The following is a 24,788-nucleotide window of genomic DNA, read 5'->3' as shown; positions in this document are numbered from 1 at the left end:
TGAGAACTTTGTGATCTTTGCTGCTCTTGTTATGTGACAGTCAGACATAAGCATTATCTGCCATCTTCTGCAGGCCTGAGCTCACAGTGTGTGTGGGGCCCTAATATGAATGAATGAATCTTTATTGATCACGTATACATCATAGCTTGGCAGTGCTGGGGCTTGAACTCCCAGCCTTCCGAGCAGTAACCCAGAGCCTTAACCACTAAGACACCACTACCCCCTAATATGGTTCTACTTTGAAAAAAAAACCTTTATAGTGGTAGATGAGTAGCATGTCAGCGTCACATCGGTAACTGTATTCCTTGTGTGTCTTGAATGTATAGCATGTCCCATGCTCTGGAGGTAGCAGAGAGACACATGCATGTAACACACAGGTGTGTAAAGTTCTAAGATAAATTAAGAGGTGGGGGGAGTCCTACTTCTTTCATGTTTTCTTTTCATTTACTATAAAATAGGCCTAAAGTATGAAGACATTTCATTAAGCTAGCTGTGGTGATTACATACGGTAGTTGCAGAAATCCAGAGGAACCATAAGCAAATAGAGGTAAAAAAATAAGCTAAAGAAGGGAAGGTTTGGGGAGCTGTTGTTGTAGTTCACATGTAGCTGTCTAGCTGTCGGTACAATTGATCACAACAAATAGTTCGATTGATTCACAAAAATTCTCAACTCGTAATACCTGAGCTGTGCAGCACAACACGCAAAACCTAACAGATCTTAAACCGAATACAATCACACACACTCTAGAGAGGAGAACAGGACTTTCCACATGCATGTATGTGTGTTTGTGTGTCTTACGCAATATGACACAAGTGTTCCATCAAGATGTGGTGGTTTTGTGGAACATGCAGCCTGGGTCACAGCCAGAGAGCATTGTGGGCCGGCGCACTGAGAAGTTTTTCCCATCTGAGTTCATTTTGGGTTCATGGTTCCAGCTCCTCAGAGAGGAGAGTTTGTGCATGTGTGTTGTTCATATGTGTGTGTGTGTGTGAGAGAGAGTGTGTATCCATATGCATTAGTGTTTGTGTAAAAAAGGGGTCTATAATCCCTAGACAGCAGTGTAACGTATCACTAATACTGGCGCAGGCTCTTCCCTCAGCTTTTATTTTTAAACTCCAGTGTGGAGACAAAGGGTCCAGTCAGCGCTGCCTCTGAGAACCAGGCCATGGGAGCCTGACCAAGCCCGGCTGCGTCACACACTCACCGCGTGTGTGTGTCCCGCGCAAGAGCAGACGTGCAGACCCACCGGAATGGGGGAGTGGAAAAAAAAGAGGAAGAGAGAAAGGGAGAGAGGCCTGGCAAGGAGACAGCATCAGTGACAGCATCAGGGGCATTGGGCCATTTGTGATGATGTCACGGGATGAGGAAGTGGTTCAAGCCATGTGATGTACAAGGAGGGAAAGCACAAAGAAGAGCCTGTGCCAGAGCTGCCAGAGTACACACAACTGTTTTTTTGTTTTGTTTTTTAACGTCAAAGTCCTTCTGTTTTACTATTATATCCTGTTAGTTTCAAAGTAACCTATTAGATGTGGACTAAACGTGGAACAGCACCAATACAGGTTTTTCCAATATGGTTCATCTTCTCCAACAATCTCACAAAGAATATATTTCGAATCGTTTTAAAACAACAAAGTGATTTTAGTCATGGTCATACTCTTATTTTAATTAGAGACCATGACAAGAAATGCGATAAGATGTGAGATATCTATTTCCAGTCCGAAACCCAACTCTGAGTATGCAGAGTTTGCACGTTCTCCCTGTGATTTGGGGGTTTCATCTGGGTACTCCGGTTATCCCCCAGTCCAAAGAAATGTGTTGTAGCCTGATTGGCATTTCTCCAATTTCATGAAATATTTTTCTTATGTTTATATTTATGGTTTGTTGTGTTTCTCTTTTCTTCTTTGTGCTTTAATCCTTCATATCATGCTGCAGAAATGGCCGAGTGCCTCCCTTAGTACTTCGTGGACATCCTGCAGCCTCCCCGGTGGGATCGGGTTCAGCTCAGGTGTGTGTGTGTATTCTTGCCACACTTGGGCACATCATCTACCCAGAAGCCTTCGTACACCTGACCAACGTCCTTGTAGACAAAACGTCCGTGTCCTTGTTTCTTCCCATCCTTCATGTAGCCCTCATACCTGTTCCCGTTCCTGAGGAGCAGCACGCCCTTGCCGTGGGGTTTATCCCTGAACCACTCTCCTTCATAAACATCGCCATTCTCGTAAGTCATCCTCCCATTTCCTCCTCCATTTTCTCCTCTCATTCCTCACCCACTCCCCCTCATATCGGGATGAAGAGCTGTAGAAATATTTTCCAAACCCCTCTTTCTTATCATTTCTCCAGTTCGCCAAATACACTTTTAAATACCGCTCAGATGGCAGCTGCAGTTTGTAGAGCGTCCCAAAACCATCACGCACATCCCATTTCCATTCACCTTCATACATCGTTCTGGCACTCGTCCACACCTGAGTTCCCTGTCCATGCCTCAGGTTTTTCCTCCACTCTCTGGTGTACAGATCTCCATTGGGGCTGTAGAGGGTGTGGAGGAGGCCATCCTTCTGAGTCTTTATCTCCACAACTTTCCAGCGGGACTCCTTGATCCTTGGTTTGCCGATTAAAGCCATCAGTGATCTTGAAACAATCAGTGTGCAATAAACAGCATAGTGTCTGCTCAGTATATATAGCCTACACTCTGATTGGCATTTCTAATTGTCCGTAGTGTATGAATGTGTATATGATTGTGCCCTGCGATGTGTTGGCACCCCGTCCAGGGTGTCCCCCTGCCTTGTGCCCTGAGTTCCCTGGGATTAGACTCCAGGCTCCCCGTGATCCTGTGTAGCATAAGCGGTATGGAAAATGAATGGATTTATTACTTTTATTATTCTTATTATTACTTTTTTACTCTAAACATATTTTTAGGCAAAAAAAAAAAAAATCCTACCAATTTAGTATTCAATTTTTGATGTGAAATGATTTAAATGCTTTGGCATTGTTGCATCTTGGTATCACCTTGACCAAGTGGTAAATACTCTATAGAGATTCGTTTATTATATTTAGCTAGAAATGTCAGTAGTGACAATTTTATCTGGCTATGAAATGAGCAAAGTTGGCTTCTCAGCTCTTTATCTAGACACATACTGCATGTGACAGAAAGCTTTGGATTACATCCAGAGGCGGGAAAGTACAGTTACTTTATTACTGTATGTAAGTCTGGTTCTTTCCTTACTAAGGCCAGTTTTTCTGCCACCTAATACTTTTGACTTTTCCATATTACATTTAAAAAGAACAATCTCTACTTTCTTCTCACTATGTGTTCAACCACAGTGCATTTCACTCTAACAGTGATTACTAACCCTCTTCCTTGAGATCATCCTTTCTGCACATGACAGTTTGCATTGTGACAGCTACACTCTACTTCAACCCTGCTGAACACCTTTGGGATGAATTTCAGAATTGCGCAACCTCACTAATATGCTTGACGCCCAAATCCCCACAGCAGTGCTCCAAAATCCAGTGGAAGGCCATCCCAGAATAGTAGAAAGGGCAGACCAGCTCCATATTACTGCCCTTGGTTTTGGAATGGGACAATCAACAAGCACATCTGATGTGATGGTCCACATACATTTAGCTGTATAGAGTAGCTTTATCTTGCTAGCTAACACGTGAGAGATTAGGAATAGTGCTGTTCTCAGTTAGCTTTGGCTAATGTTTTCCCAAATTCATTGGTGTAAGCGGAACTAATTTACCATCAGTAACTCAAATAGACGTCTTTTCCTCTGTGAATCTTCCTTGTACTTTTACTTTCTTCCATAAATCCATTCATTTACGTACCACTTATCCTGCACAGGGTCACAGCAGAAAGGCCTGGAGCCTATCCCAGGGAACAAGACTGGGGGCACCCTGGGTTGCCAACCCATCGCAGGGCATATTCACACACCCAATCACACACTTCAGACAATTTGGAAATGCCAATCAGCCTACAGCGCATGTCTTTAGATTGGGGGTCGAGACCGGAGTACCCATGGGAAACCCCTGAAGCACAGGGAGAACATGCAAGCGTTGAACACAGAGGGCAGAGGTGGGATACAAACCCCCAAATCCCGGAGATGCAAGGCAAACACGCTAACCACTAAGCCACCGTGTCCCCCTTCCCTTTTACTTCCATACTTTAAGAAAATGTACAGTGAAGTTTATACTTTCACTTTAACTTGGGTGAAAAATATTTGAAGCGGTACATCAGCTTTTACCAGAGGATTTACTGAAATGAGCTGTACACTTTTACCTGAGTAAAGTACTTGTGTCATTTTACCACCTCTGATTACTTCAGATACGATTTTAACAGGAAGAAGACACAACAACTATTATTTCAGCAACTTTAAGGTTGATGCATCAGTAAATAATTTACGTAGCAAGTTCAAATGCTTCAAAATTGTCAAAATGAAACGAATCATAGTTGTAAACATGCAGTGCCAAGAAAAGTTATCAGGGCTGATAGAAAAGAAGGGTTGTGGACTTCACTGTAGCTAGTGAGTAGCTTGTCTATGACTGGTCTGTCAGCACAAATTATTACATCAAATCGTTTAAATGGATTTTTTAAATAAAGATAGTCTTCAAAACTGCATGATTACGGTTATATTACCAGAGCTCAGCTCGACTTGCAGTTCACATGAACCAAGCTCTCTGCTCCTATTCCTTCGTGCCAAGTTTAACCACAGCCATGACTATAAAGCTGCTTTATAAAAGTGAATTATAAAACCTTTTTTTTTTTTTTGCTGTTAATAAAACTGAATAGTGAGAAAGAACGGGAAAGGAGACAGAGGAAAGGGAGGAAAGGAAACTTAGAGACATGGAGAACACCTTTATACATAATCCATAAAGAGTTACTCACTCTCACTTTCCCCACACACACACAAACAACTTATATGTTGAACCCCACTAATCCCCTCTGGTAACAGTTTCCTGCCAACTACTCCCTCACACTCTTCCTCCCCCCCCACCCCCCTTTTCTGCTTATGTTCTCCTGGCAGTGACGCATTCAGTGCATAATGAAACCCTTAAACGACAGGACATTCTAACTCGACTCCCTTTGTCCCTCCCTCCCACCTTTTTTTCCTCTTTTCACAGGTGTAAGGTGATAGGGTGTCTCCGCTGTTTTTGACTGAGGCTATTTTTGGTGCCGGTGGCTCGACTCAGAGGTGCTGCCATGCGCTTGGACATTATGCGACTTCGTGATGTGTGTTTATTCAGAATGAGGAAAAAAAGAATGAGCTGATTACCAATAACTTTTTTCATTCTATGAGTAAAGCAAAAATCTAAAGACGAAATGTTATTGACTTGGGAACAATGGTTACAATGGTATGTACAATATAAGGAAAAAACTGAGACAAATGGAGTCATTAGCTGTTTGAGAAACTGTCGTCTGAAATTGACATCTATTCAGATATCCTGTTTTCATCTTTAATGCTTTCAGCAGACACTTACTATCTCTGATAAGGATATAATCTTATAATAATTTGGGGGAAAAAACTTCGACCTTTTCCTTATTCACATTTTTGGACTATATATGATACATTAAAATCATTTCTCTGATACATTAAAATCATCAGCTGTTTTTTATTTTATTTTATCATTTCTCCAGTATAGATGACATTAGAAGGGAAAACGCTGTGAACTTGAATCAACCATTCACAACAAATTTTTTGTGTTTGAATTTGTTGAGAAGTTTGGAAACAGTTTCCTGTTAAAGTCCATCGCAACCTTGTGAGAGCTTTTGTCAAAGCTATTCTTAAAGGCTATCTGAAAAAAAGTATGGACAATTTTGGAAGACATCTTGCTAATGTAATTTCCCCTATGTATGGAGACTTGTGGGACACCCTGTATATACACATGTACAGTTCATTTTATTTATATATATATATAACAGGATGCATCTGGACAGCAGGTGTTACATGTTTTGGGACATAGAGTACATGAACTACACAACTGAAAAGGTTGGTTAACACAGACTCTCTTTTTCAGATTCATTACGAATGCATTCGAGGGCTGGGGCTGTATCATGCCGGACAGATTTAGAGACAACCACAGGGGCGATGACTGATGTGGATTACCTGAACCTTGCACACACACACACACTCACACACAGTGCTCTGAAAAAGTATATGCCCCCATCCTAATTTCTTCTGTTTTCATGTATAACTCATAATAAATTGTTTCAGAAATTAAAGCAAAATCTAAGATAAGACAAAGGCAACCTGAGAAAACACGAAATACAATTTTTAAATGATGATGTTATTTATAGAAGCAAAAAATTTTATCCAATAGAAACTGGGCCTGTGTGAAAATGTATTTGCCCCGTAGTTACTAATTCCCCAAATCTATGAAACTGCATTCATAATGGTGTTCAGCCGGACTAGACTCAACCAGGCCTGATTACTGCAAACCCTGTTCAATCAAATCAACACTTAAGTAGAACTTTTTCAACAGCATGAAGTTGGTTAAAAGGTCTTACCCAGTAACACACTATGCCAAAGTTGAAAACATTTCCAGAAATGATGAGGAAGAAGGTGATTGAAATACATCAGTCTGGGAAGGGTTACAAAACTATTTAAAACATTCTAGGATTCAAAAGAACCACAGTGAGAGCCATTATCTCCAAATGGAAAAACTCAGCATAGTAGTGAACTTTCCCAGAAGTAGCCGGCCTTCAAAAATTCCTCCAAGAGCACAGCAAATACTCATCCAGCAAGTCACAAAAGAGCCGAGGAGAACGTCAAAGGACCTACAGGCCTCTCTTACATCAGTAAAGATCACTGTTCATGACTCCACTCTCAGAAAGACACTGGGCAAAAATGACATCCATGGAAGACTGGAGATATGAAAACCACTACTAACCCAGAAGAACATTAAGGCTTGTCTAAATTTTGCCAAAACACACCATGATGATCCTCAAACCTTTTGGGAGAATCTTCTGTGGATTGAGGAGTGGAAAGTGGAACTGTTTGGAAGACGGGTCCCGTTACATCTGACACAAACCAAATACAGAATTCCACAAAAAGAACATCATACCTATGATCAAGCATGGTGGTGGAGTGTGATGGTGTGGGGATGCTTTACTGCTTCAGGGCCTGGGCAACTTGCAGTAATCGAGGGAAACATGAATTCTGTTCTCTACCAGAAAATCCTAAAGGAGAATCTCCGGTCTTCAGTCCATAAATTGAAATTCAAGCACAACTGGATTATGCAGCAAGACAATGATCCAAAGCATAGGAGTAAATCCTAGTCCTAGAAGTAAGTGAAAGACTGATCTCCACTTATCGGACACCTTGCTAAAGGTGGCACAACTAGATTATGTTTAAGTTTAAGGGGGCAATTAGTTTTTCACATGGGTTATCGGTGTCGGATAACTTTTTTTTGCTTCAATAAAATAAATAAATAAATATAAATTGTATTGAGTGTTTACTCAGGTTGCCTTTGCTTTATGTTGCATTTCATTTGAAGATCTCTCTCTCTCTCTCTCTCTCTCTCTCTCTCTCTCTCGGCTGAGAATTGAAGTCTGGTGGATTTATGATTTACACAGTGTAGTTTCTCTCTCATTCAATAGCCATACTCTGTCATGTTTCACATTTGTTTTAAATAGATAAGTCTAGTCTGTGTCTGTGTGTGCGTGTGCATGGGGGGGGGGGGGGGGGGGGTTGCTCACCTTATGCCACAGACATGCCTCTGCTTTCAGGCTATTTCTGTCAGATCCTATTTATCAGATCATATTCATCAAACTACTCAGCCACCTAAAGGCGCACACGCACACACACACACACACACACACACACAATAACATGGTATGCTCTATATGCTCGAATTATTATTCAAATGATTATGTACTGAAGGCAAGCATAATAAACTATCCTATTGGTACATTTATTTTATATTCTGCATGAAACAATACACTTCGTTATGTATAATTTAATCAAAATGGTGGAAATGTGATTTAATTTGATTCATATTATATTATATTACAAATTGATAACAGCTTATGGGGAAAAAAGTCATATATACTTATATATAAGTATATAACCTATAAGTGTGTGAATATATAACCTGCAATAATATTTGGCCAAGTTAATATATGAAATATGGGTATATAGGAAATATGGTTATTAGTCTCGATGCCACTACTAATCATGAGCTAATCAGAACAGAAAGCTGAATCATATTTATGCAGATTAGTTTATCTGCTCTCTTCATAGGTGTTGAAATGTTTTTCAGCTTTCTGTCCCATCCGGATTGCTCACCATAATTGGCTAGCATAAAGGAACATTCCAGCATTTCATCACATCTACTGAGAGGCGGTTGTGCAGGTGGAAATGTCTCGTTGATGAGAGAGAATGGCCAACTTGGTTTGAGCTAACAGGAAGGTTACAGTACCTCAAATAAACACTCTTTACTCTTCTCTGATGAACAGTAAAGCATTACAGAAAGCACAGTACATCGAACCTTGAGACATGCTGAAATTATCCATGGTTGTCCATGGTGATCTTACAGGTATAAAAGCCCTTAACTGCAGGTTCATGAAGTACAGTCATTATTTCAAGTTAATATATGTACCAGTATGTCATTTTTTAAAATATTAAAATTCTTATTCTATATGCTGTCTCCTAGAAAATAAGTCAATTTCAGTTTAGGGTTAGTGGAATTCAGGCATGTATTTTTTTTTTCATGATAATCTAAATTTACCATTTTGAATTTACATTTGTCATGTTTAAATGTTTTTTATAAACTATTCTATTATAACAGATGTTTACATTTTTGTATTTATTCCGTATAAAAAGAAGTGGAACAGAGTGCCGAGAAATGATCCTTAAGTGAAAGTACATAGCTAGCTTCGAAAACATAATTAAATGCAGAAGTATCCAGTCAAAAATGTACTAAAGTGAAAGTTGCTACTTTTAAGTTTTTAAAAAAGTCAACACAGTCACAAACAAAGTTCAAAACAAAGTTAAAGTTTTTACCTGATGAAATAAAGTCATGTTTTCATGTGAAAATGTACTTTTATTACTTCTCTAAACGGTTCAGTCTCTGTAAGCTTGTTGATCATATGCATGACTACATAGTTTGCTCATTAAATAACCAGAAGTAAAATAACCTATAAATAACCTATACTTACCAGTACAGTAGCAAGAATGCTGCCTTGCTGCCTAGTCTGGCATTAGCAAAGAAAACAGGCTAACGTATAGCCAGTTAGCAAATGAGATATAATAAAGAAGTATAAATACTCATGTATTTTCCACTCCTGTCCATGAATAAGTACACCGATTTCAAACCAAAATGACAGCTCTGGCCTTGTTATGGAATTTCAGCAATTCAAATGTTAGCAGTCAAAATGTCGTCCATACCTGAATGTGCTTAAGTGAATTACCAAAACATTAGATGTACAGATGTGGGGCGGCATGGTGTTTTAGCGGTTAACACATTCGCCTCACACCTCCGGAGATGGGGGTTCAAATCCCATCTCCGCCCTGTGTGTGCGGAGTTTGCATGTTCTCCCAGTGCTTCGGGGGTTTCCTCCAGGTATTCTGGTTTCCTCCGCCCGTCCGAAGACATGCATTGTAGGCTGATTGGCATTTCCAAATTGTCCTTAGTGAATGGGTGTGAAAGTGTTTGTGCGATTGTGCCCTGCGATGGATTGGCACCCCGTCCAGGGTGTCCCCCGCCTGTCCATGTGGGTAGGCTCCAGGCTCCCCAAGACCCTGTGCAGGATAAGCGGTACAGAAAATGGATGAATGGATAGATGTACAGATGTATAATTCCACTAAAGCAACCTATGTGTTACTAATTGTCTTGGAAATAGCATAAAATCAAAATAATGAGAAAATGACAAGATATTAATCTAAAATAATGACATACTATGTTGAATTAAGTCAACATAACCAACTTTTATTTCGACAACGTGCAGTTCAGGACTTCCGCTACCGAAGCGCCGAATACAGATTAGATTTAAAAAAAAAAAAAAAAAGCTCTGTCCCTTAAAAACAGGTTTTGTCTTTCTGTGTCATTCCACTGCACTTCCCTGTAGTCGAGTGGAAGACTTCCCAGATTGTGGTTTACAGGCCGTGATTTGGTGTGCATGCTGTGTGTGTGTGTGTGTGTTTTGGTTTGTGTGAGTGGACCTTGATGATGGAGTGATATGAAATGTAGGCGAAAATGCATGGGCTGGGAAACGTCAAACAAGCAGCAGTGACGGTAACTTCTGATCTTTGCGTGGTTTTATGTGTTTATATGCCTCCATACTGTGTGAGTGTGTGTGCGTTTAAGTACGTGTGTGAAGGCAACTGCGTTTTTTCCCATTTGTCTCGCGGGAACCCGATCCAGATGCCGTGGACAGAGCTTGTGTCCAAAGCGGCCATGATGTCACACTCTCGTGTAGTTTGGGAAGGAGAATGAGACTTGGGAAAACACAAATGCATGCACTTACTCACACACACACACACTCACACACGAAATTCTGGCAGAATCTCCGCATTCCTCTGATCCCTGATGCGCAATGGTCTAGTTCTGTCTGGGTCAGAAGGGTGTGTGTGTGGTAATGTGGCCCGTGTCAGACGCTACTCTGTGCGTGCAACGCTTTGATGATGTCATCACAACCGGGACGACATCATGACATATCCAAGTGGTTGCAGAGATGCACACTTCAGAGATGTGATACATTGTGGGTGGATCTGAGAGTGCAATTGCATAAAACGTATAAACACACACACACACACACACACACACACACGCACACACACACACATAACAGGAAACATTGATTTCTAATATCTGGACTGCCTAGTATTCGGGAATATTTAGTACTTAACAATGAAGAAACTCTTTCACAATTCCTCCATGTCTGACTCTTACTAGGAATTACATCAACTTGGCATAGGACGGTTCTTTAGATTCTTTTATCTCAAATGTATTATCAGTAGTCTATTTAATATGTAACAATCATGAGCAAACTTAAAAGAATTTGTGAAAAAGCTGCTACAAAACAATCATATTAACACTGCTGGAGATTATTCAGGAGCTAGCTAATTGGATAGTTAGCAGTTGGCGTATTAGATAAATCAACACACTCAGCTAATTCTATTACAGGGCAAAAGGATGCTACAAATGTTCCAGATAACGCAACTAACTTTACACTTTATTTAACTGTACAGCACCACCAGGCTCTGGGTTACTGATCGGAAGGTTGGGGGTTCAAGTCCCAGCACTGCCAAGCTGGCACTGTTGGGCCCTTGAGCAAGGCCCTTAACCCTCTCTGCTCCAAGGGTGCTGTATCATGGCTGACCCTGCACTCTGACCCCATCTTCCTGACATGCTGGGATATGCAAACATAAGAATTTCACTGTGCTATAAAGTATATGTGATCAATAAAGACTCATTATCATTATCATTAAGTCATTACATCATCTTTACCGCTGATTCAGAAGCTACAGTTCTCACTCCAGATCCAGTCAGGCTTTACAATTCTCGAACTCACCTGAGCTCTCCCTAAACTGTGACAAAAACATCATCTCTGTGTCGACAGAAGGACAAAATGTAGAGAAGAAAATGCGTTTACAAATTAATCTGGATTAACGTGGACGTAGCCTTTTCATTATGTTGTAATTTGCAGTTTTGACCATTTTTCTCCTGTTTTTGATCCAGTTTTTCCCTATTTAGATTGCTGTTAAAGATTGTACTCGCAACTGCATCCGACTGCCTCAGAGTTCATGACGTGACTCAGATGCTTCAGCTCATGAATCGTCTGATCTGTTGTTGTACACTTTGCTTACATTTTGGTATGCATTTTCATTCACCAGTATTGAAAACTTTAACTCAACTAGCTTTTTAGACAAGAATTTAGTCAAAGGACACCGTGAAATTGCTAAAAAAAATTAATAAAACATTTTTTTTTTTTTTTAAAAGAGAAAGGTTATTAGAAAGTACCAGACTCTGTAAAGAAATCTCGAAGCCTGCCTAGAAAAGGTCTTCTTTATTTTAAAAATTCTATGTACTACAGTACATGCATTATGGGTAATACACCCTTACACAGATCCCCACCAACAGAAAGGATACTTCTGAGATAATTATCTATAAAAGTAGGCCTACAGCCTAACATTTACAGGAAATGTCTTTCACACGAGCTTAATTATTTTTTATTTATTTAATACAAGAGGCGAATCTCTGAGACAAAACGAGCAAAATTCCCTGAGAGGACTCAAACAGGAGCACATCCACTTCTGGGTGAGACTGGATAATGGGATTATAAATCATTACAGTATACAGGTGTACAAAAGTAAACACAGACAATAGTACATGTTACGAAAGGATTATCAGTATGGGCACATTGTACAGTAGATAAGTCCCGATGATATTATCTACTGAAACAAGGGTGAGGCTTAGACATATGCTGTTCTGGGGAAGTGCAAATCTTTATAAACATCCATGTGAGACCATCCACATGAAAAACTTCATTCTTATTAGCACCATCGATCAATATGGGTGAAATGCTCCTTTAATGATGAGAACATAACTGATGGATTATTCCAATTACCTTATTTGTCTATGCACATCTAATGACAAGGAGCAAATACATACTGTGTATGCACAGATACAAACATCTGTATACACACACACACAAACACACACACACACACTCACACACACAGTCAATGACTAAATGTCCATCCATCCATCCATTTTTTTGTACCGCTTATCCACAGGGTCGCAGGGAGTGAGAGAATAATTTTGATGGGTGTATGCAAGGTCTGCATAATGGCACCACCTCCAGGCAATAGAAGAAAGGCAAATGTTGATTAATAGTTGTACCTCAGCAAAGTACGTTGGGTTTCCAAAGTAACATACTGAGTCACCTTACAAGGGGTCAGGGGTCGTGAGATATTTCTAACCCCCAAAAGGGTTCACACTAGGAAAAGGCTTAAGAACTCCTGCATTAGACCAGGTTTGAGGATGTGTGCCCCCTTCTATATGTTTTGGAGAGTTTATCCTGGTGTCGTTTTCTTTTGGTGTTTACCAGCCATGTTCTATTGGTGTTTGTGAATGCAAGATACTTTTTGGAAGAATGGTGTTCATCCCTCCAGTACATTTCCAGAGACATGTAGAATCTATACTGTTCTAGCAGGTTGTGTTTGCCCAACACCTTATTAAGACATTTCATGTCAAGACAAAGTGTGACTTTTCTATTATGATAAGATCACACTCATCTGAACTTTTATATCCATTTATACTATAATTATTGGTCTATTACTTTTTAAACATTTAAGGCTCCTGGTGTCTTAGCATGTTATGTTATCTTGCATAAGGAAATCATGTCACATACTCAAGGCAACTGTTTTGAAAAATTACAGGTTACCTTTTGAAATGAAAACTGTACAGTGCTGTGTGTGGCTTAAGTAAAATACAGGTTTGGTCAGCCCATGATTATTTTGGTTTGACTTCAAGCAGGTTAAAGGCGTTAACTTTTCTTCTGAATCTGCGTTTCCTTTTGCAAATATAGTCTTAATGCAATGCAACAGTGCCAGATCATTATTTCCTGTCTGGCAAAGAGATCAGCATTGTTGGTGGTGTGTTCTGGGGCCTTCCAGGAACAGGTCAGTTTATACTGACATCATGTGACACTCGTAGTTAAAGGGGGTGAACGCTTATGCAAGGCACTGTATTAAATACTAATCAGGGTTATATAGCATTCCATATATGCAAATGTTTGAAATAGGGATTAGGGATGCATCAATACCAATACTGGTAGCAATATTGTGCACATTTACTCATATTCATACTCGTAAAAAAAAAAGCTCAGATACAAACATCCGATGCCACGTAATACAGTATACAGTATATGATATCAGCCGGTAGTGTACACTGTCACACTATTCAGTGAGCATGGTCATAAAAAAGCAGTGTAAGGTGTCGTAAATTGCATGCACATTGTGTGCAGTGAGAGAGAGAGTTCAAATGTTTATCCCCCCGGGCACGGATCTTAATGTATCGTGTTGCCTTCTTGAGCATCAGTGAATGTTTGCGCTGTTTGTAATAGTTGTGTACGAGTCCCTCAGTTGTCCTCAGTATGAAAAGATGGATCTCAACATCATATAGTTGCTGTTGGAAAGGGGTCAAATATGCAGAATATGCTGGAAAAGTAAAGAATGTGCAAGACCTGGAGGATTTTTCAGAACAGTGGGCAGTTTAACTGCTCAGGACAAACAAAAGACTCCCAGTATTAAGAATCAAGGATATGTAAACTTTTGAACTGGTTCATTTGTGTAAATTCAGTTATTACTGTGTCTTTTGAACTATACGTAAACATCTGATATGTGAAATAGCTTATTCAGGACAGGACTAAATAAAAACAAAATATGATTTTTATGATCCCTCTTATTTTTTATTAACATTCTGCAGATTCTGCAAGAGGTATGTCCTGACCTATGTTATGTTAACCTATGTTATGACCTCAACTGTAAACAGAGATAAATAAAAGGTTCCTTAACACCCCACATGGTTAACACTATGCACATTACTCATTTTGGTACCAGTCACAGTATCAATACCCAAAAAAAAGAAAAGAAAAAAATGAACCAGTAACTAATAATTGGTCAGAAAAGATGCTATTGATGCATCCTAGTGTGAAATATTTAATATGTGGGAAATAAAATCCTCCTACAGGACTTTCCTAAACTTAAATAAAGCCTTCTGGACAACACTGTCTCTTGAACATTTTGATGAGCTAAGCAGGAGAACAGGAAGCTAAAACCTGAATCATATTTATGCATATTAGGTAACACTTACTTTTCCAGCCTTTTGTTGCCCCGTCCCAACTTTTTTGAGACGTGTTGCGGCCATGAAATTCAAAATGACCTTAGTTTTTCCTTTAAATAGTACATTTCCTCAGTTTAAACATCCATCCATCCATCCGTCTTCTACCGCTTACTCCTTCTTCAGGGTCGCGGCGGAACCTGGAGCCTATCCCAGGGAACATCGGGCACAAGGCGGGGTACACCCTGGACAGGGTGCCAGTCAGTTTAAACATTTGATATGTTTTCTATGTTCTATTGTGAATAACACATGGGTTTATGAGATTTGCAAATCATTGCATTCTGTTTTTAATTTACATTTTACACAGTGTCCCAACTTTTTTGGAATTAGGGTTGTCCTATTAGTCTATAAATTCCTTGAAATGGTCTAGAGTAGGAAAGAAATAAAAACAAATACTCACCCTGTTTGTAGTTCAGGGTCAGGTCTCTGATAGATGCAGCTAAAATATAGCTAAGATATAGTGTAGAACACATGGCAGTTGGTAATGTTTCCCTGATCTGTGTTCCATGTGTATTTTACCTCATTTTATTCTCCACACTGTCAGCACGTTAGCTAAAGCCTTCACCTGAGAATTGTGAGCAGAGGGCTCGAATCACTCACGCTCGCCCGATAAGTTTGAAAGCCAGCAACACCTCCCATTATGGTCACTAATCATAAGTTCTGTAGCTCAATAACTTCTCAACAAATTCCCCAATTAGGATAAATAGTCATCACTAGGTTCCCATTAAATCATAGAACAAATAACACTCCATCGGTCCTGAATCCTTTTTCCTCTTATTGTACAATATCAGACTCTTCATTTTATGCAATGTTTTCATTAAATGAAATATGAACATCATCTGATTAGTTCTGTAGTTTGTGCTACACAATAAAACTAATTAAACTCAGCACTATTGGGTATTGGAATGAATGAAAACAAATTAATAGTGAAAGCAAGGAGAGAGAGAGAGACAGAGAGAGAGAGAGAGAGAGAGAGAGAGACAGAGAGAGAGAGAGAGAGAGAGAGAGAGAGAGAGAGAGAGAGAAATAGAGTTACTGTATTACACACTGTCCAAGTCTCCGAGGTGCAATGTGTAGGAAATAATTTAAACCTACTTAATTAAGCCTACCCAAGGAACTGATCTGATCTAGGTTCACCCCTCGTGTTTAACTATTTGTAGAACTTTGACGTTTATACACTGACATAGATTTTGTATAAATAGAATCTAAATTTACAACAACAACAACAAAAACCCAAACCAGAATATTTTTGTATTTGTAGTATTATATGCAATGTTCTGTTTATGTGTCAATATTCAGAAACATTTTTTAGCATTTAAGGGAAAATCGATCCCGTTTGATCCAGAAGATTCCATGTAATCCAAAACTAATTATAAACAGATTTTAAAAACTTTTTCTTTCTTTTTTTTTTTTTAACAAAGGAAAATGTATAATGGTGATGTTTTCTCTATGGGTATGTTTATATAATATTTATGGAAGGAGTCTCCAGTGTCAGTAAGTTTTCCACCATGGGAAAGACTTCACGACAGAGGTATTTATGCTTTCTGGTTTCTCAGCATGATGTGAAAAGCTGCATTTTTGTCCGAGTAACTTTAAGAAAAAGAAAAAAAGACATGCTGATGAAGCCAAGTGATAACAAGAAGTTGTCTCGCTGTCCTGGTGTTAAATGTGGAAACGTTAAAAGTGGAAACAACTGGTTTAAAAAGCATGTCATTCATTAATAAAGTAAAAACTGTCATCGCTGTGGTATAAATGTTTTTTTTAAACACCTCAGAACATGTTGGTATAGGAAAATAATCAACGTCGCGATTACTAACTACTTTGGTATTCCTTACATATTTTATACAATGTTTTAGTTTGTCTGTATATTTTTTTTATTATTCTACAAAGATTTAAATAAAAGTTTTGAGTTCTCATATTCTCGTTTTAAATATCAGCTGACTGTGAATAAGAACTAAAAGTCCACCTGCTCTGATCTAATCTGAGTCAAAAGCCACGAAAGGTTTATCACATATTCACGTGCTAAAAAGAGTGTGATATTATTACAATCATGCGCTGGTTATAATGCGAGTATGTGTGTTACATAGCTCGTGTCCTTCTTTCATAACACAGGCCCCGTGTCGGATCTCTCCTGCTGACAGTGTGTCCTAATGCATAGTGGAAAAAGCACCCTAAAAATAACACACACATACACCCTCACACACCGTGGCATGTCAGGGATGGGAGGTTAATATTAGAAAGCACAGCCAGTAATAGCAGGAGAGGGTGAGAGGCTCACACTGTCCTGCTCGGGGTCTCCTCGTGGCCCTCACGTCACACTCGCGTAGTGCATACTGTGGCTGGTCACACATACACACGCATGCTTGTGCCCCTGTGCCACATTCCAGCAGCAGTCACATGCGGTGCATCATCAGAACTAGTACTCCTGCCTCCTCAGTGTACTGCTAGTGGCTATTCCTGAAGAGGGAGAGAGAGATAGGGCAGGAAGGAGAGAGAGAGAGAGAGAGAGAGAGAGAGAGAGAGAGAGAGAGAGAGAGGTGGGTGGAAGGGGTTTGTGAGAGCTTATTTTACCCTCTCAGCCGGAGCTTGTGCTGTGCCAAGTGCACTTTGACAACTTGCCAGCACTCAAATTAAGAGCTGGTGATACCATATCCTCACCTCTCCAACTCACTCTGGCCTCAAAGTGCTGGCTGTTCACTCACTGTTATAATTCCTCTGGACTGGTGAGCTACTATTTTTCAGTTTAATATACGTTATGCAATATTAAATGTGGAGTTTTTGATTTTTGACAGTGGTTTTATATTGAAAGTAATATACAGTATATCATTTCAATGAGTCATCTGAGAAATGCTGAATTTGTGAGCGCACTGGTAGAACAGTACCACATCTACTGCATTTCATTTGCATTCTTTAAAATAATCTGTACTTAGCAGTTTATAATCGAAATACTTTCGCAGTAAATCCTATCCCAGGAACACCGGGTGTGGGGCGCGTTCAGTCTATCGCATGCAGTATATTTATAAAGAATAAAAATTTGTTTATGTTGTGGTTGTTACATTTGGTTTCTGTAACAGAGTCCCAAATGGCACTTGGTATATATCGCTCTTTGCAAGTTCTTGAATGCATCTATTATTTTACATGCAGTTGTGCGCATACAGTGGATATAAAAAGTCTACACACCCCTGTTAAAATGGCAGGTTTTTGTGAAGTAAAAGAATTAAACTAAGATAAATCATGTCAGGTCTTTCCCTACATATAATGTGAATTTGCAAAGTATACAAATAAAGTTTAAAAAAAAAAAAAAAAAAAAAAAAGAACAAGAAATGTTTTTAGGGGAAAAATTAAAAATAAAAAACGTACAATAATGTAGTTGTATAAGTGTGCACACCCCTATACTAAAAATTTTTTGAACAGCTTTTGATTTTACTACACCCTTCAGTCTTTTTGGGTAAGAGTTATCAGCGTGGCACATCTCGACTTGGCAATATTTTCCCACTCTTTCTTGCAAAAACATTCTAGATCCATCAGATTGTAAGGGAATCTCCTGTACACAGGTCACCCCGAAGATTTTTGTTGGATTCAGGTCTGGACTCTGGCTGGTTCATTCAAAAACACTGATCTTCTTTGGGTTAAGGCGTTCCTTTGTTGATTTGGATGTATGCTTTGGGTCAATGTCATGCTGAAAGGGGAAATTCCTTTTCATCTTCAGCTTACTAGCAGACACTGGAAGGTTTTACACTAAAATAGATTGGTATTTGTAGCTATCCATGATTCCCTCCATGTTGATAAATGTCCCAGGTCTGGTTGAAGAAAAGCAGCCCTAAGACATGATGCTGCCACCACCATGCTTCTCCGTGGGTATGGTGTCTTTTGATGAAAGGGCTGTATTATTTGCACCAAACATACCTTTTTAAATTACTGAATTATTATATCTTTTGAAATTGGTCTCATCAGACCATAACACATTTTGTCCCATGGTTTGGGGTGATTTCGTTGAGCTTGGATGTTTGTTTTCTTGTAAGAAAGTGCTTTCATCTAGCCAGCCTAACCCATAGCCCAGACACGTGAAGAATACGAGAGATAGTTGTCACATCAGTACTTGTCAGATATTCCTACAGCTCCTTTAATTTCGCTGGAGGTCTCATGGCAGCCTCCCTGGTAAGTTTTAGTCTTGTCATTTTATACATTTTGGATGGACGTCCTATTCTTGGTAATGTCACTGTGGTACTCGATTCTCTCTATTTGGTCGGATGAAACCAAGAGGATATGAAGAAAACCCTACAGATCTTTATTTGAGGTTAATCGGAATAATTTCATTGATGACAGCTGTATGATAACTACTTTTGTACATGAAATTGAATGTGATTGGTTCATTCCGAACACAGCCACATCCCCAATTATGAAAGGGTGTGCACACTTATGCAGCCAGATTATTGTACAATTTTTTTTAAATGCTGGGTTATTTTTTCTACCCAAATGCTGGGTTGGGCCTTTTAGGTTATTTAATTGGGTTATTTTCTCAGTCTTGGGCAGTTTTTGGGTAGTTTTGTGTAACCCAACCGCTGGGTCATTTTCACTCACAGTTGAATCAATGCACCCCTCCCCCACCCGACGCCTCAGCCCAGCTACTCGGGTCAAATCAAGTCAGCGCAGACTGTTCAAATTCACCTCAGGTGGAGGTAGTGGGTTTTAAGCGGACAGGCGGTTAGATATATTTAGAGAGTTTTGTATCAATATATTTATCCATAAAACCATTACTGTACACTAGAAAAAGCAAAAGTGTGTGATAACAGTCCAGTTTACAAGACACTAAATGCACCGCTATCTTCATTAGCTTTGGCTTACTTGTTTGTAATGTCCACTGGATGGTAAGTTGGTTACTAAGTTTTTTTTTGGATGTTTTAAACATCTCCTTCGATCAAAATCTGATGTTTTCCTCTTAAATATATGACTTAAGTCTATGTATAAACACCACTTTAGCAGTTCTAGCAATACATTTCTGAAAACCTTCTTGTGTATAAATAAAGGAGATACCATGTTGACATATTTGTTAATAATGTGGTATATTTGACATTTTCAAAGGGTAAAAATAACCCTGAAAATATTAACTCATTTATGAAATAAAATCAACTCAGCATTTTTGTAAAATATAATTATCCTTTGGGTTGAAAAACAACCCATTTGCTGGGTTAAAATTAACAACCAAACTTAATGGGCTAGTTTAACCCAAAATGTGTTCTGTCCTATATTTACCCAGCCGTTAGGCTAAAAATAACCCAATTTAGGTTGTTTTTAAGCCAGTATTTTTTAGAGTGTAGCTTTTTATTTTTCCCTAAAATATTTAAGATGTTTTTCAGTTTTTATATGTTGTAATTTCATATTGATTTATCTTGGTTTCTTTTCTTTTTTTTCTTCTTTAAACAATAATAAAAACATTTCTGCATGACACTTTGTTGAAAACGGAATACTATGTGTGAAGAAAAAAGGAATCATAATCAGTAGTTGGATAGAATTATGAGATAGAATAAATAGATAGAATTATGAGAATTATGATATTTCCTCCTTGTCATTTCCTCAGATTAAGAAGGTGAGAATTTGTATCTTCCATAGTTGATGTGATATGAATGACTCCTGTAGCAGACCTGTTGGCTCTATCTGGTTTATTAATAATAAAAGCATTTTAGGTACTTGAAAGATTTTATCACTTGATTTAATCATTCATGGGGACGTTTGGCTGGTTCCTTTGACGGAAATCGTTTTTTGTTGCAAAACCTGCAGCTTTTATTTGAAATTTTTTATTTAAAGAGCCAAAAGCTTGGTTATTGGGTTAAGGGTAGAGTTAGATTTAGGTGTAGCATAGCAATAAGTATCTACATTAAATGGAAGGACCTTACAAGGATAGTATGAAGATGATGATGATGACGATGATGGTGGTGTGTGTGTGTGTGTGTGTGTGTGTGTGTGTGTGTGTGTGTGTGTGTGTGTGTGTGTGTTGGTATCCCCAAAGGAGTGCAGAAGTACTGGCCTGAGTGTAGGATCGATGACGGCTGGCGCTCTGTTCCATGCTTTATCAACCATATGATCCATTAAAACCAGCCGCTCTCTGCTGGCATGCCCCCCCCCCCCCCCCCCCCCCCCCCCCACACACACACACACTTCTTCTGCCATTCCACACCAGTTGCTCATACTGCATCCCTGAGGAGAGCTGTGATTCCAATACTGCTTGAAAAAACTCACTGAGCCATATATTATGAGTGCATACATGCACAAAGCACGCACACACACACACGCAGAGAGAGAGAGAGAGAGAGAGAGAGAGAGAGAGAGAGAGAGAGAGAGAGAGAGAGAGAGAGAGAAAGGGAGAGAGAGAGAGAGAGAGAGAGAGAGAGAGAGAGAGAGAGAAAGGGAGAGAGAGAGAGAGAGAGAGAGAGAGAGAGAGAGAGAGCTGGGACATGGGTGAAGAAAGTAAAGCATGCAATAACTAAAGCACATAAAAACAATGTTAGCTTAGAAATTCTTAGAACTTGCATTTTCTTCTAATTTTCTTTCTATGTGCCAAGAGGGTGTCTCTGTAAGTTCATAATGTCTACACACACACACACACACACACACACACACACACACACACACACACACACACACACACACACACACACACACACACACACACATTTACATTGTGATTTAGGTCACAGGTGTCAAACTGAGGTTTTGAAGTGCTGAATCTCTTTTGTGCTTTCCTTACACTAAAAGCCAAATAAAGGAAAGCAGAATATATGCCAGGTAAGCAGAAGGTATATTGAATATTCAGAATATAGGCAGAGGTGGGATATAACATAACTCCAGATCCTTTCGATCTCTACTTAAGTCTGCTTTTTAAGTATCTCTAGTATACTTGTTTTGACTGGCTTGACTTAACTACATTTAATTTACATTTTAATTCAAATCCCTAAACATCAGCATCTGACAGCTTTAAGGAGGTGATCTGAGAAGATCTGAATTATTAACAAATCTAAATGTTAACAGATGTGACAGCAAGAGTGAGATTTAATGCCCATCCCGGCACTCTATCTGCTCCCACACACGCTTTGTATTGTATCACAACAGTTTGTATTGTGATAGCTAGCGATTATCATTGAACTAGTTTGTACTATCATGCTAGTTAACATTTGAAAGCTTAGGAATGAAGACTTTTTAGATAATGTTTCCTCACAGTCCTTGGTCCTTTGGTGGAAAAAGGCAGACAGACAGAAATTTTTGTCTTTTGTTAATCTTGTACTTATACTTTAAATTTTGTGAAGAATCTGAAGATGTACATCAACTACCAGAGGATATAATTAGAATTTTGGTTGAACTAACTCATTAGTGTTTTGTTTTCATGACAGTATAAGCACCAGATTCTAGACAGACAAGAGTGGGAGTAATGGAGTGTGTGTGTGTTCGTGTGTGTGGGGGGACGCGGGTTCACTTTGCGTATCAGGATGCATCATGACCAGAGTGAGAACAAATGTGTGAACAAATATTTTTATCTGGGCACATGATGTCCTTGATCCTCATGTGATTATGGTTTACCATCTGCCCACGAACTTTTTGCCCTTTTTACATGTTCTGTACACATGATTTATGGAAAATCACTGATAGACATTAAAAAAAAAAAAACAGTGATGAAACAAATGTAATTATTTCAATAAGAACAGTATTGTGTGATAATATGCAGACGGAAATGCATCATGCAGACTTGTTTGATAGGAAAGTTTGGCTTTTAAAGGTGTTAAAGGAGCAGTTCACCACCAAGCCTCCACCCCTCCTTCCTGTTTGGGTCTAGCGATATAAAGCCTCTGTCCCGATCACTACAATTCACATGTAGTGTTTTTATTAAACCGACCTGAATTACAGTATAACCCGAGAAACCTTTCTAACGAGATGTATTTTTAAGTGGAATCTGTTTCCCCGTAATGTGCTGCAAACGTGGGTCAGGATTTTGATTGTTCAAGTTGGTTTAAAGACCTAACAGTCAATGATTTTAAAGTGCACCTATTATGGTTTTTCAGATATTACCTTTCATGTAGTGTGTTATAGAGCTGTTTGTGAATGTAAAACGTCTGCAAGGTTTAAAAAATCAAAGCGCAGGACAGACAGAGTTATTGGCTCCCAAAAGAAGGAACCGATTCTGAACAGCTGAAACGAGTCGTTAGTGATTCCAGTCTTACTTCCTGTACTAACCTACGTAGGATTATAACAAAAAGCCCCACCTCTGGTCTTCATCGGCTGCTCGCTGACAGCGGTAGACCAGTCACAACAGACTGGGACATCTGACCAATCAGAGCAGAGTATGCTTTCTGAAAGGATGAGTTTAGAGTGAATCGTTTAGAACGGATCATTTAAAGAGTCGTTTGTGACACTGGGGGAAAAAAGGTGATGCTGCAGTTTAAATTATGAGCACATTAAAGTGTTTTTTGACCTTGGATGCATGTAAATTTATTGTATGAGACCTTTAAAATAAAATTAGGCACGTTTCAAAACCATAATATGTGCGCTTTAAAAGGATTGTGTAATAAACTCTGATAGCCAGGACCAGAATGTCATTTCGAGTCCAAGTGTGAACAGATTTGTAGGCGACAACATAGAGGCAGAGCCTGGCCTTGTCTTTTAAAACATGAAAATAGTGAATATGGTTTTTCATGTTTGCCATCAACATCAGATTATTTGCTTTTCAATAACTGTCCTAAAGTAGATTATTTTGGATTTTTGTGAAACCCAATGCAACAGCACCACCAATGGTTGTAAGAAAAACTACACAGAAAGGTATGAAGAATCGAGGCTGGGGCTGATTTCTTTCCGGTTCAGATTGTAGATTCATGCAGTGAGAGTCATGTCAGGTGTTTACAGAGTGATCTATAATCAGGCTGATATTTTTAAGCCTGCTTCCTAGACTCATGCGTAACGACATCCGTCATCAGCGGTGTTTGAGATGATGCATGTGAATTACAGTCGTGGGTGCAATGAACTCGAATGAGAAGGATTATTTATTCTATTATCCTCTTTTTCTTTTCTTTTTTCAAAATGCCTCTGGAGATCAAACAAAAACTAGATATAAAAAGCACAAAGCACACGATGTGCAATCGAAGTACAAATCACACAAAAGGACAGACAACAGAATCAGAAGTTCAGTGTTTTTTGGGTTGTTGTAAAAAAGTTTTTTTTTTTTTTAATGAAACTGTTATAAATTTTCTGTTGAACCTGTTTGGTATTTGGAGGAAATCTGACATGAAGGCAATAAAGCATTATTATCATTAAAAAAAAAAAAAAAAGCCAAACTCATGAATGCAGCTGTGCCTCGCATCATTCTTATGATGTCATCAAGACTTCATGATATAATGTATTCCTCAATCCCTTTTCTGTCCTTTCCCTGATTAGAAAAGATTAGGACTAATTAGGAAGTTTAATCCACACTGTTACACTCTGTATCATAACTAGCTAGGTGACTTGGAGAGCAGTTATTAGCAATCAGAAACTATCATCCATCCATCCATCTGTCCATCTATTTTCCATTCCATTTATCCTCCAAGGGAGCCTGGAGACTATAACAGGGAACTCGGGGCACAAAGTGGGGGACACACTGGATGGGGTGCCAACCCAATCACAGGGCACAATCATGCACTGCGGACAATTTGGAGATGCCAATCAGCCAATAACACGTCTTTGGACTGGAGGAGGAAACTGGATCACCCAGAGGAAACCACCAAAGCACAGGGAGAACATGCAAGCTCCGTGCACTCAGGGCGGAGTCAGGATTCCAACCTCCAACCCCGGAGCCATGAGGCAAACGTGCTAACCACTACTACCACTATGTGAAAAATTTCAATATAATCCATCCATATATAATTGCTATCGAAAAATTTGTACGGAGGCAAATGAACAGCGAGGTGTCAGTGTTATGTCA

At 39.2% G+C, this 24,788-nt stretch overlaps 1 pseudogene; it reads right to left on the bottom strand.

Moving 5' to 3' along the window:
• Positions 1-1,997: 1,997 nt before the first annotated feature.
• On the bottom strand, positions 1,998-2,622 carry LOC108256158 (MORN repeat-containing protein 3-like; annotated as a pseudogene).
• Positions 2,623-24,788: the final 22,166 nt, after the last annotated feature.

This window comes from Ictalurus punctatus, chromosome 23 (genome assembly GCF_001660625.3).
Source record: "Ictalurus punctatus breed USDA103 chromosome 23, Coco_2.0, whole genome shotgun sequence".
NCBI classification, from domain to species: domain Eukaryota; kingdom Metazoa; phylum Chordata; class Actinopteri; order Siluriformes; family Ictaluridae; genus Ictalurus; species Ictalurus punctatus.
The sequence above is the reverse complement of the archived record's forward strand: the minus strand, read 5'-3'. Positions and strand labels throughout refer to the sequence as shown.